Genomic DNA, 14,925 nt, shown 5'->3' with positions numbered 1-14,925 from the left:
AGGGTCCTCATGGAGGTAAGATCCATTCCCCATCTTCCATTCAAAATTTTCTGAGAACCCACAGGGTCACGCATTGCGCTAGAAACTAGAGACAAACACAAAGACAGTATTTGTCCTCAAAGGGCTTCTATGTGCATTTTAGAAAGGAAGAGACTGATGCTATCACACAGATGCATTAAAATGTTGTTACTGGCACAGTGAAAAACAGCTGTACACAGTACAGTACAAAAGAAAGACCAGTTCTGAATGGAGAGATGAAAGCACTGTGAGTGTTGAAAATATATTTTAAAAGGCTTTCAAAGATACACATTTCCCTTTCAGCACTGCTGCAAATCACAAATTTTGACATATTATGGTTTTCATTTTCTTTTTGTTCAAAATACTTTCTATTTTTCCTTGTAATTTCTTCTTTGATCCATGGATTAATGAGAAGTATTGTGTTTAATTCCTAAATATTTGGTATTTTCTTATATCTGTTACTGTTATTTATTTTTAATTTAGTTCTATTGTGGCCCAAGAACATATTTAACATATAATTTCTTCTTTCGTTTTTCCTGGTATGGTTCCAGTCCTTTAAACATTTATGGAGACTTGTTTTATGACCCAGCAAGCAGTCTGCCTTGGTGAAATGTGCACAAGGAAAGTACGTGTATTTTGAAAATGTGTGCAGTCTTCTAAAAATGTAAGTTAGGTCAAGTGTTGTTCAGATGTTCTGTCCTTATTGGCTTGTTGCTGATTTGTGTCTAATTGTTCTACTAACTGCTGAGAGAAAGGTTTAAGATCTTCAACTGTGACTGTGGTTTTGTCTGTTTCTCTTTAATTGTCATTTTTTATTTCATGTATTTTGAAGCTCTTGTTCGGTACGTATACTTTCATGACTATGATATCTTCCTGATGAATCGACCCTTTGATCAGTACGAAATGTCCCTCTCTATCACTGGTAGCACCCTTTGCCATTTGAGCTTCTTATGCTATTTGCCTGGTATATCTTTTTCCATCCTGTATTGGTTTTCCATTGCTGCTGTAACCAATTACCACAAACTTATAGGTTCTAACAACACAAATTGATTATCTTAGTATTGTAAGATAATTGTAGGTCAGAAGTCTGACACAGATCTCATGGGTCTCACTGGGCTAAAATCAAAGTATTGGAAGCACTACATTTCCTTCTGGAGATTCTACAGAATAATTTCCTTGCCTTTTCCAGCTTCTAGAAGCCACCTCCTCTATCTCCAAAGCCAGAGGTTTTGCAACATTATGGTTCTTCTTCCATCCTAACGTCTGTTTCAGACCACAGCCAGAAAAGGTTCTCTCCACTGATGTCTCTTTTTATGGTCATATTATTTTTTCTCATCTTTATTGAGGTGTAATTGTCAAAAACTGTGTATACTTAAGGAGTATGACTTGATGTTTTGATATATGTATACAATGTGCTTGACCACAGTCAAGCTAATTAACATATTAATCATTTCACATAGTTCCCATTTTCTTTTTTAGGTTCTCAACTTCTAAGGACTTTTGTGATTAGACTGGACCCAGGAGTAACCCAGTGTAACTGCTCCATCTCAAGGTCCATAACTTGAATCACATCTGCCAAGTTCCTTTGGCCACATAAGGTAACATATTCTGGGGACTAGGGTGGGATGGTAGCATTATTTTCCCAACTACATGTCCTTTTATTCTCAACCTGTTTATATCTTTGTATTTCAAGAGTGTGTCTTGCAGATAGCATACAATTGAGTCTTGCGTTTTTATCCGGTCTGACAATCACTATCTTTAATTGGAGTATTTAGTCCATTTACATTTATTGACATGGTTGGATATAGGTCTATGGTTTTGCTATTTATTTTCTGTCTTATTTGTTTTTGGTTTCCCTGTTCCTCCTTTCTTACATTCTTTTTTGAGTAAATTAAATACCTTTTAGAATTCCGTTTTAATTTCGCTATTGACTTTTTAGCTACACTCCTTTATATTATTTTTAGAGGTCTTTCTAGGTATTACAATATGCATTCTTAACTTTGTATAGTATACTTAGAATTAATATTGTGCCACTTCATGTAAAATGTAAGAACTTTCCAACAGCAAAAATCTGCTCTATCCTTTATGGTATTGTAGTCATGCACGAGGTCGGACAATTCACTTCGTGAACTCATCCTAGAACAAGCACCATACCTTATTGCTGAATAGCACTATGGTCACCTTCGAAGTACTCCCCTTGGGAAGCTATGCACTGACACAAGCGCCTAGTCCATGCTTCAAAGCAATTTTTGAACTTTTTCTGGAATGGCCATCAGAGCTGTTGTCCTGTTACTCTTGCTGTCCTGAATGTCATCAAATGTCTTCTTTTATCTTCGGGTAAAGAAAGAAATCACTGGGGCCACATCAGGTAAGAAGGGCGGGTGTTCCAATACAGTTATTTGTTTACTGGCTAAAAACTCCCTCCCAGACAGTGCCGTGTGAGCTGGTGCATTGTTGTGATGCAAGAGCCATGAATTGTTGGTGAAAAGTTCAGGTTGTTTTTTTTACACAGCCTTTTCAGCACTTCCAAATAGTAAACTTGGTGAACTGTTTGTCCAGTTGGTACAAATTCACAATGAATAATCCCTATGACATCAAAAATGTTAGCAACATCGTTGCAACAAGTTCACTGCAACAATCTGTAATTGTTAGACCCCCATTACACACTCACAATACAGTGTTATATATTTTTATTTTAAATAGTCATATATACAGATATATGTATATACATATATATATACACACATGTGTGTGTGCGTCTATTTATTTATTTTTAATTATGAAAAAAAGTTTTTTATATTTACCCATGCATTGATCCTTTCTGGTACTCTTCATTCTTTTCTAGACATCTGAGCTTCCTGGTATCATTTTTTTCCTGCCTGAGGAACTTCCTTCAGCATTTCTTATACATCAGGTATGCTGGCAATAAATTCTCTTAGTTTTATTTTATCTGAAAAATATCTTTATTTTACTTACTTAATTGAAGGTACTTTTTTCTAAATAGAGAATTCTGAGATTATTTTTTTCTTTTAATATGTAAAAAAATGTTGTTCTACTGCCTTCTGGCATCCATGATTTCTGATGAGAAATCACCCATCATTCATATTGTCATCCTCTGTATATACTTTTGGTTACTCTGGTTACTTTTGGTATTTTCTCTTTTTCTTTGGTTTCCAACAGTGTGACTATGATGGGCTCATGTGCGGTTTTCTTTATATTTATCCTGTTAGGAGTTTGCTGAGATTCTTGGATACATCAGTTAAGGTTTTTTTTTAAACAAATTTGGGAAATTTTTGGTAATTATTTCTTCAAGCATTATTCTTCTGCCCCATTCGCTTTCTCCTCTCCATCTGGGACTCCAATTACATATATGTAGACATTCTGGTATCATCGCACGTCACCACAGCTCTTAATTTTTTTCAATATTATTTCCCTGGTTTTCAGATTAGGTGATTTCTACTGATCAGTCTCCAATCCCCTAATCCTTTCTTATACAGTCTCTGATCCACTTTTAATCTCATCTAGTGAATTTTGAAATTCCATTTTTAGTACTAGAATTCCCATTTCATAAGTTTTTTATAATTTCCATTTCTCTGTTGAGATTCTCCACCTATGTGCTCATTTTTGTCCACCTTTTCAAGTTTTTGAACATATTTATAAGAGCAACTTTGAGGTAAATGCCTGTTAATTTGAACTTCAAAGTCACCTCAGGGTCTACTGATCGCTTTTTTCTCTTAAGTACAGGTCACATCTTCTGACTTTTTACTGTCCACTAATTTATGACTGCATGTTAGACATTGTTAGTATACACTGCAGAGAGTCTTGGTTATATTGTTTTCCTTTAAAGGTACAGAGTTTATTGGCAGGTAAACTACTGGCAGATCCTTTTGGTACTGTCGAGTTTGGATTCATTCTTTCTTATTTCCATTCTGAATTTAGCCCTAGGGTGTGACCCTTACTCACAGGCACAGTCCTTATTCCTCACGTGTGGCTGCTCTGGGGTCTCAATTGAATGCCTGAGGTGCTCAGCGTGGTCTCTTCATTCAGGGTGACTGGGATCATCAACATCTAGTATTGCATGACTTTCAGCATCATCATTCAGCTCTTAGCTCTACAGTGGGCAGTCTGTGCTAAGGCTCATGGACAGTCATTCGACACATACCTAGCCAGCCCTTAGCCAACAACCCAAAGTGATTCCTACACAAAATGCTGCTATCCTGCCCCTAAAGCTTCCTCTTCTCTAATTCCTTGCTCCGCAATGTCCAGCTATTTCAGTAGCCTGGAATTCCAATATCTGACTCCTGAGCTTATTAAGATCAGCTTTTAGCTTGAGCTCCACCATTCTGTGCCAAGACCAGAAGACACCCCAGGCACAAAGCCAGAGCCACTGTGGGGCTTATCATGTGTTTCTTTACTCAAGGATCAGAGTCCTGTGTTGCCTGAAAAAGCAAGACTTTAATGTTTTGTGTGAGTTTCAGTATCCTTCATATATTCAGGTGCTTTGTATATTTTGTTCAGTTTCATAGTTGTTTTTGTCAAGAGAGCAAGTCCATTACCACGATTCTGTCATGGCCAGAAGCAGAAGTCGACTCTGATTACTAAAGTACCAAAAGGTATTCCTTTTCATGTTCTGAGCATTTAGCTGACGATGTCAGTCAGCCAGAGTGTAAACATCTTCACTATGAGCATGTGCCCTTCACTGTCATCCCTCATTTCCTCTGGCCTCCACGCCTATTGCTACCGTCTTTTCTTGGTTTCTTGGTTTTTCTAGGTAAGAGTGAACTTTTGGGGGGCATTCTTTTAACTCTACTGTCTAGCTTTCATAAGGCATACAAGGGTTTTTGACTAAGTAATACAGAAAAAAAATACACTTGGGTAATACTGGCTTTTCATGAGAATTTGTGTTAAAAAGAAGGCAGAGTATTCTGAATAGAAGGTCCTCATATTCTAGGAGTGGAGAAAAAGGAGATGGAGAAATGGCTACACAGAATTAGTTAGATCACTGACACATGAAAACTTATTAGCAATGCTGCATCACCAACGGCAGTCAAACTTGGCTTTGCCCTTCAAGACACTATATACATATCACCTCTTCAATGAAGTGTTTATTGATTCCCCAAGATAGAGAAGATTATTCCTACTTCCGTGTTACTTCTTTTACAATATTATCAATTTAGTTGTCACAGATCACGGTCCTTTAAGTAGGGGCTACCATGTTTTACTCGCCTTTTATAAGTAACCATGCCCAGCACAATTCTTGGTACATAGTGGGTGTTTAGAATGTTTGTGAAGCTATTCTGCTGAAAAGACTGGGACTCAAATGCATGAATGACTAGCAGTACCGAGACCGCATACACATAGCCTTGTTTTTCAAATCTCAGCCCTTGGAAAGGGAATAGTTGAGCCTGGTCTGCAATACCAGGGTGCTTTGCCCTGAGAACTTCCACCCCAACCACACTCCTGGCCAAACTCATCTGCCGCATAAATACACATTACGAGCCAAGGCAACTGAATGTTCCAAGGCAGTAATGATGAACTCACAGGGGGAAATGATAACATCTCTAAGGAGTGTAAGTACTATAAAAGAAAGACTTAAAAGAAGAACAACAAATGAAGCAACCTGTGATATGCAGTATAAGAAATATATTTTCGGTCTTTGTCCCTGTTTTGGGTTCACAGCTCCCAAAATCCTTGGAATTTCCAAAGCATAAGAGTACTGTGAGCGTCCCTTGTTAGAATATTTGGTCCTTTGTCCTCACTTCCTGAGGGGGCTGGTTGCCGGGGGAACCAACCACTGCTTAGAGGGGTGGATCTTTCAGCCCCAGCCTCAATCTCTGACCTCTTCGGGGGGAGAGGGGCTGGAGATTCAGTTCAGTGACCCATGGCCAATGATTTATTAAGTCATGTCTACAAAACGGAGCCTCCGTAAAATCCCAAAAGGATAGGGTTTGGAGAGCTTCCAGGTTGATGAACCAACAAGCATCCATGTGCGGGGAGGGTGACACAGCCCAAACACAAGGACAAAAACTCCCGTGCTGGGGTCCCTTCCAGACCTCGCTTTTTGTATGTTTTCATCTGGCTACTCATTCGTGTCCTCTAATATCCTTTGCAATAAACCAGTAAGCGAGTAAACAAACTATTTTCCTGAGTTCTATACGCCACACTAACAAATTAATCGAACCCCAGGAAATGGCCATGGTAACCTACAATTTATAGCCAGTTGGTCAGAAGCACAGGTGACAACCTGGACTTGCGATTGGCACCTGAAGTGCATGTGCTGGGGGGAGGGGTCAGTGTTGTGGGTCTGAGCCCTTCATCGGTGGGAAACGACACTAGCTCCGCGTAGGTAGTTGTCAGCACTGAGTAAAACTGTAGGACACCCAGCTGGCGTCACAGAATTGCTCGATGTGTGGAAAGCCCACATATCTGGTGTCAGAAGTGAAGTAGTGTTGAGGTGAAGTGAGCCTTTCCTTGAGACAACCTATACTATACCATGGGAAAGAGAATTGGGAAATTTAAGGAGCATAACAAATGCCATTGGAGAGACAAGGGAAGATACTTAAAACATGAGGTGGAATAAGAAACGAGGGAGAACACCAAGGGAGTTTTTCTTTTAGTATAAAAATACAGTTGCGGAAATCAAGAGGTGGGTAGGCTCAGCAGAAGACTTGACAGAGATGGAAAACAAAATCAGGTCAAATAACTGATTGAGATACTGCAGGAAGGGAAAAAGAGATGGGGAGGACAAAAGGAGAAGTACCAACGTCTGTAAAAACGGCATGTCAAGAGGAAAGAAGAAAAAGAGATGAAATACTTGGAGGAAAATTTCTTGAATTTTGCAGAATTCAAGAAAGATGTAAAAGCTCAGACTGAAAAAGCTAATAGGGTGACAAACAACCGGTAAGTAAAAACCATTTGTGTGCGCACACACACAGATGATAATAATGCTTAAGAACGTCAGGCTGCTTAGTGAGTACGGAGTTTCCTTTTGGGTGGTGAAAATGTTTTGAAACCAGTTAGTGGTGATGGCTGCACAACTTTGTGAATGTACTAAATACTGCTGAATTGCACACTGTAAACTGATTAAAATGGTTTTTTTAAAAGAGTTGAAAAATTGGGGGAGGGAGCAAAAATTTAGTAGCTTTTTATTGCCGGAGATTTAATTACATTTGAATAAGCAGTGATAACCAGTGACCATTTTAAAAGAAAGTGCATCTGTATCCTTGAAGAAAAATTCCAGATACACTGACTTTTGCGTGTGGTGAGGTATTACTCTATAAGGGACAGAGGGAGGTAAGAGTATATTAAAGATAGAGGGAAGCCACAGACATTGACAAGCCTTAAAATAATGATAATAAAAAATAAGCATACGTATGGGTCACAGTAAGTTAGGAGTAGCAACCAGAAGAATAAAAATAGAACCTAGTTTTCAATTCAATTAAAGAAAATTTAATATATACACCACAAGGCAGGGCAAGAGGAAGAAAAAGGCAATAAAGCATTAAAAACAGAATATACAGAGTAAGACAGCAGACATGACCATTATTACTCTGCTCTCCCCTTTTTTTTTTTTTCCTTAGGTACCCACTAGAAATACTTAGAAAAATTATGTATCCTATTGTGTATTTTTAAAGTGACATCTGTAATTTTTCCTGGTAAGTTTAGATGGTTGCAAAGATTTAATATTTAGAAACATTACATATGGCACATGTGCATCAAACATGATAAATTTATAAATGCAATTTAAAATGTGAGCTTAAGCTCTTTCGATTCATTAACAAGGTTCGCCATAAAACGTCATTGGCAGAGCCTGTTTGCTCTTTCCAATCATGCGGCCAAATGGGGTTTACTTTCTATCAGAAGTTTGACTTATTTTCCAACTCCCACAGCTTATACACACTACAGCGAGAGCACATCACTTCTGAGTTCTTAATTTTAAAAGGGACAACTAGACAGAAAGGCAAGGCACACTGCCCTGAGTTGGCAGCCTGGATGAAATAAGAGCTGCCCTCTTTGATATTTTCCGTAGAAGCTTTCTTTGCTTTGCTCTCAGGAGAACCTCCCTCAGGGCCAATACATTCTCAGATTATTCCTGTTTGGTCTCCTGAAAGTTATGATCGCCTGAGGCAAAGCATGTCAGTAAGATTTGGAAAGGGCAGGAGATACACCTTTCTTTTACAGAGAGAAAAGAGGAGACGGGAAGGATGACGGGAGGAAGGGGAGCCAGCTCATCACAGGCACATTTTCAGACAGGTCAGCACCGGATGGAATATACAGAAGTGGGAACTCAGGAAACTGATTCCCTTCAAACTATCCTTGCTCTGCAGCTCCATGAAGTTTCAGTGTACCCCCAGGAATAAATGTGCCCCAACGTGAAATAGCTGTGCTAACGTAAGAGTAATGACCTACTGTAAATGGGTTAACAATTACTGGTCAAGAGAGAGGGGTTGTTGGAGTCAATAAAAACACAAGAACCAGAGTTACGCAGTCTACATAAGACAGTTAAAATCTTCAGGATTTTCAAGACTGAAAATAAAGAACTGTAAGTTATAAGGCAAATATAAAAAACAAACAAACACAAATCAGCAATTTTAATACCAAATAGAATTTAGAGAGAAAACATGACTAAAACTGCAAAGGAATATTAAATACTAGAAGAAATAATCATGAGCATGTATATGTGTGTATATATATATATATATATATATATATATATATATATATATATATATATATAATACAGACTCAACCATGGAAAGGAACTGAAAAATTATGGGGAGAAATAGTTAAATAAATAATCCTAATGAAAATTTAAAAATATATGACTTACTATTTTTTAAAACAGAGATAAAAGGGTAAAAACGTAGGGAGGCATTAGCTCCCCACTAAGACATCCCTTCCTGTAAATCTCTATGTGTTTAAAGACAGAAAACCCAAACTACAGAAGATACAGAATGTAGGTTAAGCCTCGTCTCCTCTCCCGATAACGACTGTTACCACGGGCAATGTTTTTATGGAGGAGGGAGGTTACAATTCTCATTTATCACAGTCCAGCGCTGCTTCCACTCCACATCTCGGCGCCCCCGTGAGGGGCACGGGCTAAAGCAAGTCCTGCTTTGCAGAGGGGCGTATGCAACTTAGTAGCTCAATAGCGAGGGCGCATGCGTGCTGTAACCTGGAGGAACCTTGGAAACACTCCGCCAAAAGAAAGAAGCCAGTCTGTATTAGCAGGACACGGCCAGGACAGGCACCCGGCAGGGACAGAAGTGGGAGGGAGGTTGCCTAGGAGGAAGGGGTTGGGGGGAGCTGAGGACTGACTGCTAATGGGTAGACTTTCCTTTTGGGGTGACAAAAATGTTCTAAATTTCAGTGTGCTGATGGTGGCAAAACTGAACATACTAAAAACCACTGAACTGTACACTTTCAGTGGGTGAGTTCTGCGGTATATAAATTATATCTCAATAAAGGTATGATTTAAAAATGCCCTAATGTAGACTGAAATATAGTGATTTCAAATGGGTAATGCGTTAACAGTGGGACTTTGCGATTGTTGAAGAAAATCATCCCAGCATCCTGGCTCAAATCAGAAACAGTACTTAGTAGAGAGGATTGGATCCAGGTGGCAATTCTTGAGTTATTTCAGCTTTCTAGAAAGTGAAGAAAAAATAAAACGAAGCAAGGGCACTTCTGATTGAAAAGGCCTCCCCAAAATGCAGCAGCTACAGCATGTGCTCTTGGCCTCAAGGTGAGCCTATGAACTTGACCACGGAACTAGTTATTTCTCAAGCTATATGGTATTTTAATGTTTTTCCAAATCGTTTGCCTCCATTCAATGATTTCCAATGGTTTTAATGAGCATTTGAAGAAAACAGGACACAGTAGCTAGATCTGGTTAACTACAAATCAAATAAATCCAAAGGAACATAATGAGAAACCATTTTCTTTTTTTAAAATTAATTAATTAATTAATTAATTTTTAATTAAATTTATTGGGGTGACAATTGTTAGTAAAATTACATAGATTTCAGGTGTACAATTCTGTATTACATCATCTATAAATCCCATTGTGTGTTCATCACCCAGGGGAGAAACCATTTTCATCAAATTACTGGAGCTTTCTGTTTGTTTCTTAGACCTTGTAGGTTGGTCTGGTTGATTTTATTTATTTCTATGAATTGAACACCTGCATAGGTCTGTGTAACCACCACAATCAGAAGGTAGTTCTGTCATCCCCCAAACCCCCTATTGCTGTGCCTTCGTGGTCACACTCTCCCCGCCATCACTCCCAGCAACCACCTGTCTGTTCTCCTTCTCAGCAGTTTCTTTTGTAGAATGTCATTAATGAAATTACATGGTATGTAACCTTTCAAGAGGGCTTCCTTCACTCAGCATAATAATGCCTTTGAGATTCATCCAAGTGACTGTGTTTATTAAATAAGTTGGTTCTTTTCTCCTTATTTTTTTGCAGAGTAGCATTCCATTGTATGCAAGTACCACAAATTGTTTATCCATTAAACGGAAGACCATTTCGGTTGTTTACAACTTTGGCCCATTATCAATAGAGCCGGTATAAACAGTCATGTACACATGTACAGGTTTTTACGTGCATGTACGTTTTCATTTCTATAAGGTAAACATCCAGGATTGGGTCGCTAGGTTATGTTTATAAGAAACTGGCAAACTGCTTTCCAGAGTGGCTGTGCCATTTTTGTTCCCATCAGGAATGCAGGTCTGCAGCCCCACCAGCTTTTGGCACTGGCAGTATTTTCTTTATTTCAGCCACTGTAATAAGTACGTAGTAATAGCTCCTTGTAATTTTGATTTGCATTTCTCTAATGACTAATGATGCTGTAGAGCTTTTCATGCGCATGTTTGCCATTGGTATACCCTCTTTGGTGAAGTCTTTTGCCCATTTAAAAAACCTGCTGTTTCCTTACAGTTAATTTTTGAGAATTCTTTATACATTCCCAAAACAAGTCCTTTGTGATTTGCAAATATTTTCTCCAAGTCTGTCTCTGGTCTTTTCATTCTCCTAACAGTGTCTTTCACAGGTAAGTTTTAATTCTCATGAAGTCAAAATTATTTTAATTTGATGAAGTCCAATTTATCATTATTTCTTTTTTTCTTTCATGGATGGTGCTTTTGCTATCATGTCTGCAAACCCTTTGCCTAACGCCAGGTCGTGAATATTGTCCTGTTTTCTTCCAGAAGTTTTATATTTTTTACATTTAGAATCCATTTTGAGGTTAACTTTTGTATAATGTGTAGGTCAAAGTTCATTTCAGGGCACATTTGCATATTGTTCCAACTCCATTTGTTGAAAAGACAACGCTTTCTCCATTGAATTGGCTGTGCACCTTGTCAAACATCAACTGACACATCTGTTTGGACCTATCTCTGGATTTCCACCCAACTGTCCAACATCTCCATAAGTCATCTTCAAACACCATGATGCAAGCTTGTTGGTGTCAACCACCCGTCTCATCACTGGAACCCAGAACTTGAATCAGGAACAGTAATCGGGTACCTGATGCATTTATTCGGTGATTTATAGGCTGTGGAGTGTGTAACTCATTCTCTCTCCAGGCTGGACCATACATGGAATATTGCGATCAGTGTCTGATATCACAATATGAGAGGTACTGGCAACCTGGAAGCACTCTGAAGGGTGACTGAGATGAGGCAAATAGAATCATAACACAGGAGGGCTGGCTGAGAAAAATGGGGCCGTCTAGCCTGGGGAGATGAAAGGAGAACGTGAACACTGCTCTGGGCCTATGGAATGGAGCACCCTAGGAAGAAAGAATCTTCTTACATGGTCCTTAGGGAGATGGTTAGGACCAGTGGCTACAACCAGGCATTGTGCTGGGTGCTGGGAGCCCAGAGGTGGACCAGATATGCTTCTTGCTTCCAGAGGGGGATGCCACAGGGAAAACAAGTGTGGTTTGACAGAGGCCATCCAGCCAACTGGAGTGGGATGCACATCTGCTTCAGCAGGAGGCTGGATCCAATGATTTGCTTTGACTCCGATTTGGCACAGTTGCCAAAGATGGCCCCACAGCTCTATTCTGAACAAATGACTTGTTTCTGTTTTTGGATTTAATGGCCTCATGAGGAGAATGAGGTCATGAGAAAGAAAGAGATCAGCCTAAGGTCTCAAAATAGTGGTTACCAAACTGAATTTGGAAACCAAGCCTCATTTTTACTGTCTAAGAATGTCAAAATTCTTAATCAACACTGTGTTTGTTGAAGAATAAATAACCCAATGCCTCCTTCTTAAATGTGCTGTCTCCTGGGGCCTTCTGACCCTTTGGGTTTTCAGTTTTGCAGGCTCACTGTCTCAGGGGACTTTAAAGAGAAAGGAATCCTACAATTTGAAATTTTAACACTTTTTTTTTTCCAATGACAAGGTGGGGGTAAAAAAAAACCATATCAAGTCAGACTGGTCTCTTCTGAAGATTGTATTTCTGCTCTGAGCCGCTTTGGGGTGACCGACTGCTCTAATGAGGCCAGAAGTAAACCTGGCTGTCGTGAGATTCAGGCTATGGCCTGAGGAAAAAGTTGTCACGACGAGTTAAGGTCATCAGTGCCCACACCAGCCTCAGAGCATTCCAGGGATTCATTGATTCATTCCCTAATTCATTCCACTGATTAACCAGAAGCATAGGCACACAGGGAGAACAAACATCACTGACTGATTCAGTCTTACTAATACAGCTAGGGCAGAAAATATTAACACTCCAGTTTGTTGTAGCCCCCACTCCCACCCGCCAAGCTCATCCTGCGGGCGGTATATGGCACAGAAGGAAGTCAGGACTGAGTTCACAGTCCTGCCTCTTCCTCCCTCATGTGCGTTCACCTACAAAAGGGAAGAAATCACACTGGTCCTTAGGTGACAGAGTTCTGGTGAGGACCAAAAGAGAGGATGGGTGGGAAAAGTGCTTTGCAAACTGAAAAGCACGGTACCAAGGTGAGAGATTTACTCAGTTAACAAACTTGTACTGGCACCTATTAAAAGGCCATGTGTCTTTATTTTGTCGATGGTTTCTTTAGCTGTGCAGAAGCTTTTAAGTTTGATATAGTCCCATTCATTTATTTTAGCTTTTACTTCCCTTGCCTTTGGAGTCAAATTCACTAAATCCTCTTTGAACCCAAGGTCCATAAGTTTAGTACCTATGTTTTCTTCTAAGCAGTTTATTGTTTCAGGTCTTATGTTTAGGTCTTTGATCCATTTTGAGTTAATTTTGGTACATGGTGACAGACAGCAGTCCAGTTTTATTCTTTTGCACGTGGCTTTCCAATTCTCCCAATACCATTTACTGAAGAGGCTGTCTTTTCTCCATTGTATGTTTTTAGCTCCTTTGTCAAAAATTGTCTGTCCATATTTATGTGGGTTTCTTTCTGGGTTTTCAATTCTATTCCATTGGTCTGTGTGTCTGTTTTCCTGCCAATACCATGCTGTTTTGATGATTGTTGCCTGTAGTACAAGCTGAAGTCAGGGAGTATCACACCAGTCAGAATGGCTATCATCAACGAGACAAATAATAACAACTGTTGAAGAGGCTGTGGAGAAAAAGGAACCCTCATACACTGTTGGTGGGAATGCAGACTGGTGCAGCCGCTATGGAAGGCAGTGTGGAGGTTCCTCAAAAAATTAAGAATAGAATTACCATACGACCCAGCAATCCCTCTCCTGGGTATATACCCAAAAAATCTGAAAATATTTATTTGTAAAGATACATGTACTCCAATGTTCACTGCAGCTTTATTTACAGTGGCCAAGACATGGAAACAACTAAAGTGTCCTTCTGGTATACACACAATGGACTACTACTCTGCCATAAGAAAAGATGAAATAATGCCATTTGCGACAACATGGATGGATCTTGAGATTATTATGCTCAGCAAAGTAAGTCAGACAGAAAAAGTCGAGAACCATATGATTTCACTAATATGGGGGATACAAAACTGAAAACAACAAAGGAACAAGACAAATAAACAAAACTCATAGACATGGACAATAGTGGTTACCAGAGGGTAAGGGGGGAGGGAGGTGGTAGATGAGGGTAAAGGGGGTCAAATATATGGTGATGGAAGGAGAACTGACTCCTTGGTGAACACACAATGTGATATATTGATGATGTAATACAGAACTGTTCACCTGAAATCTATGTAACTTTACTAACCACTGTCACCCCAATAAGGTTTAAAAAAAAACAAAAGGCATGCACCATGCTAGACACAATGGATATAAAGTTAAATAAAATATAGTCCCTGCGCTCAAGAAGATGGTCAGATATAACACAGAGTGGCAAGTACAATGACGGAAAGCTCAGGGTGTCGCGAGAGCACAGGACGGGCCTCACCCAGTCCGGGCAGTTACAAACAAAGACTGTGAGGAGGTGGCATGAAGAGAGTACTAGGGCAGGAGAAGGACTGTATTAGAATCTAGAAAATACCTCGCTCTGCTTATTTTATTTAATTCTTGAATAAATCCACAAAGTGGGCCTAATTTTATTATTACCCCTATTGTATTATGAAGCAGTGGCTCCCAACCTGGGGGGGGGGAGGGTGTCACTGGCACCTAGTGGGTAAGACCAGGGCTGCTGCTAAACATCCTACAGTGCACAGAACAGCCCCCACCACAAGTATCAAGTGAGCCGAGGTCGAGGACGCTGCTGTGAAAGAGACTGAGGCCCGTGGAGAAGCCACTGGCCCAAGAGGCACAGCAAGTGAATGGGAGGGCTGGAAGCTGGAGGCAGGTCCTTGTGACCTAGCACCTCAGACAGGTTCCCCAGGTTATAGCCTATATGGGCCATAAGGGTCTACACCTGGGCGGCATAAGAAAAGCGCATGAAGGGCGATGGGCTGGGCAGGAGCTTGACTGATGCTGGAAGAACCCAGTCC

At 39.9% G+C, this 14,925-nt stretch overlaps 1 protein-coding gene and 1 long non-coding RNA gene across 5 annotated transcripts in view; one reads left to right on the top strand and one right to left on the bottom strand.

Annotated features, from left to right (window-relative positions):
• Positions 1-14,925, bottom strand: part of EVL (Enah/Vasp-like) — a 141,310-nt gene that overhangs the window by 73,706 nt on the left and 52,679 nt on the right. The window lies entirely within an intron of this gene.
• LOC141570502 (uncharacterized) lies at positions 587-8,674 on the top strand. Its single transcript, XR_016020944.1, has 4 exons — positions 587-682; positions 1,498-1,616; positions 2,116-2,386; positions 2,864-8,674. It is a non-coding gene; the product is annotated as an uncharacterized LOC141570502 (long non-coding RNA).

This window comes from Rhinolophus sinicus, chromosome 3 (assembly GCF_057876585.1).
Source record: "Rhinolophus sinicus isolate RSI-liver-muscle chromosome 3, RSI-T2T, whole genome shotgun sequence".
NCBI classification, from domain to species: Eukaryota; Metazoa; Chordata; class Mammalia; order Chiroptera; family Rhinolophidae; genus Rhinolophus; species Rhinolophus sinicus.
Note: the sequence above shows the minus strand (reverse complement) of the source record. Positions and strands in the feature narration are given on the sequence as shown.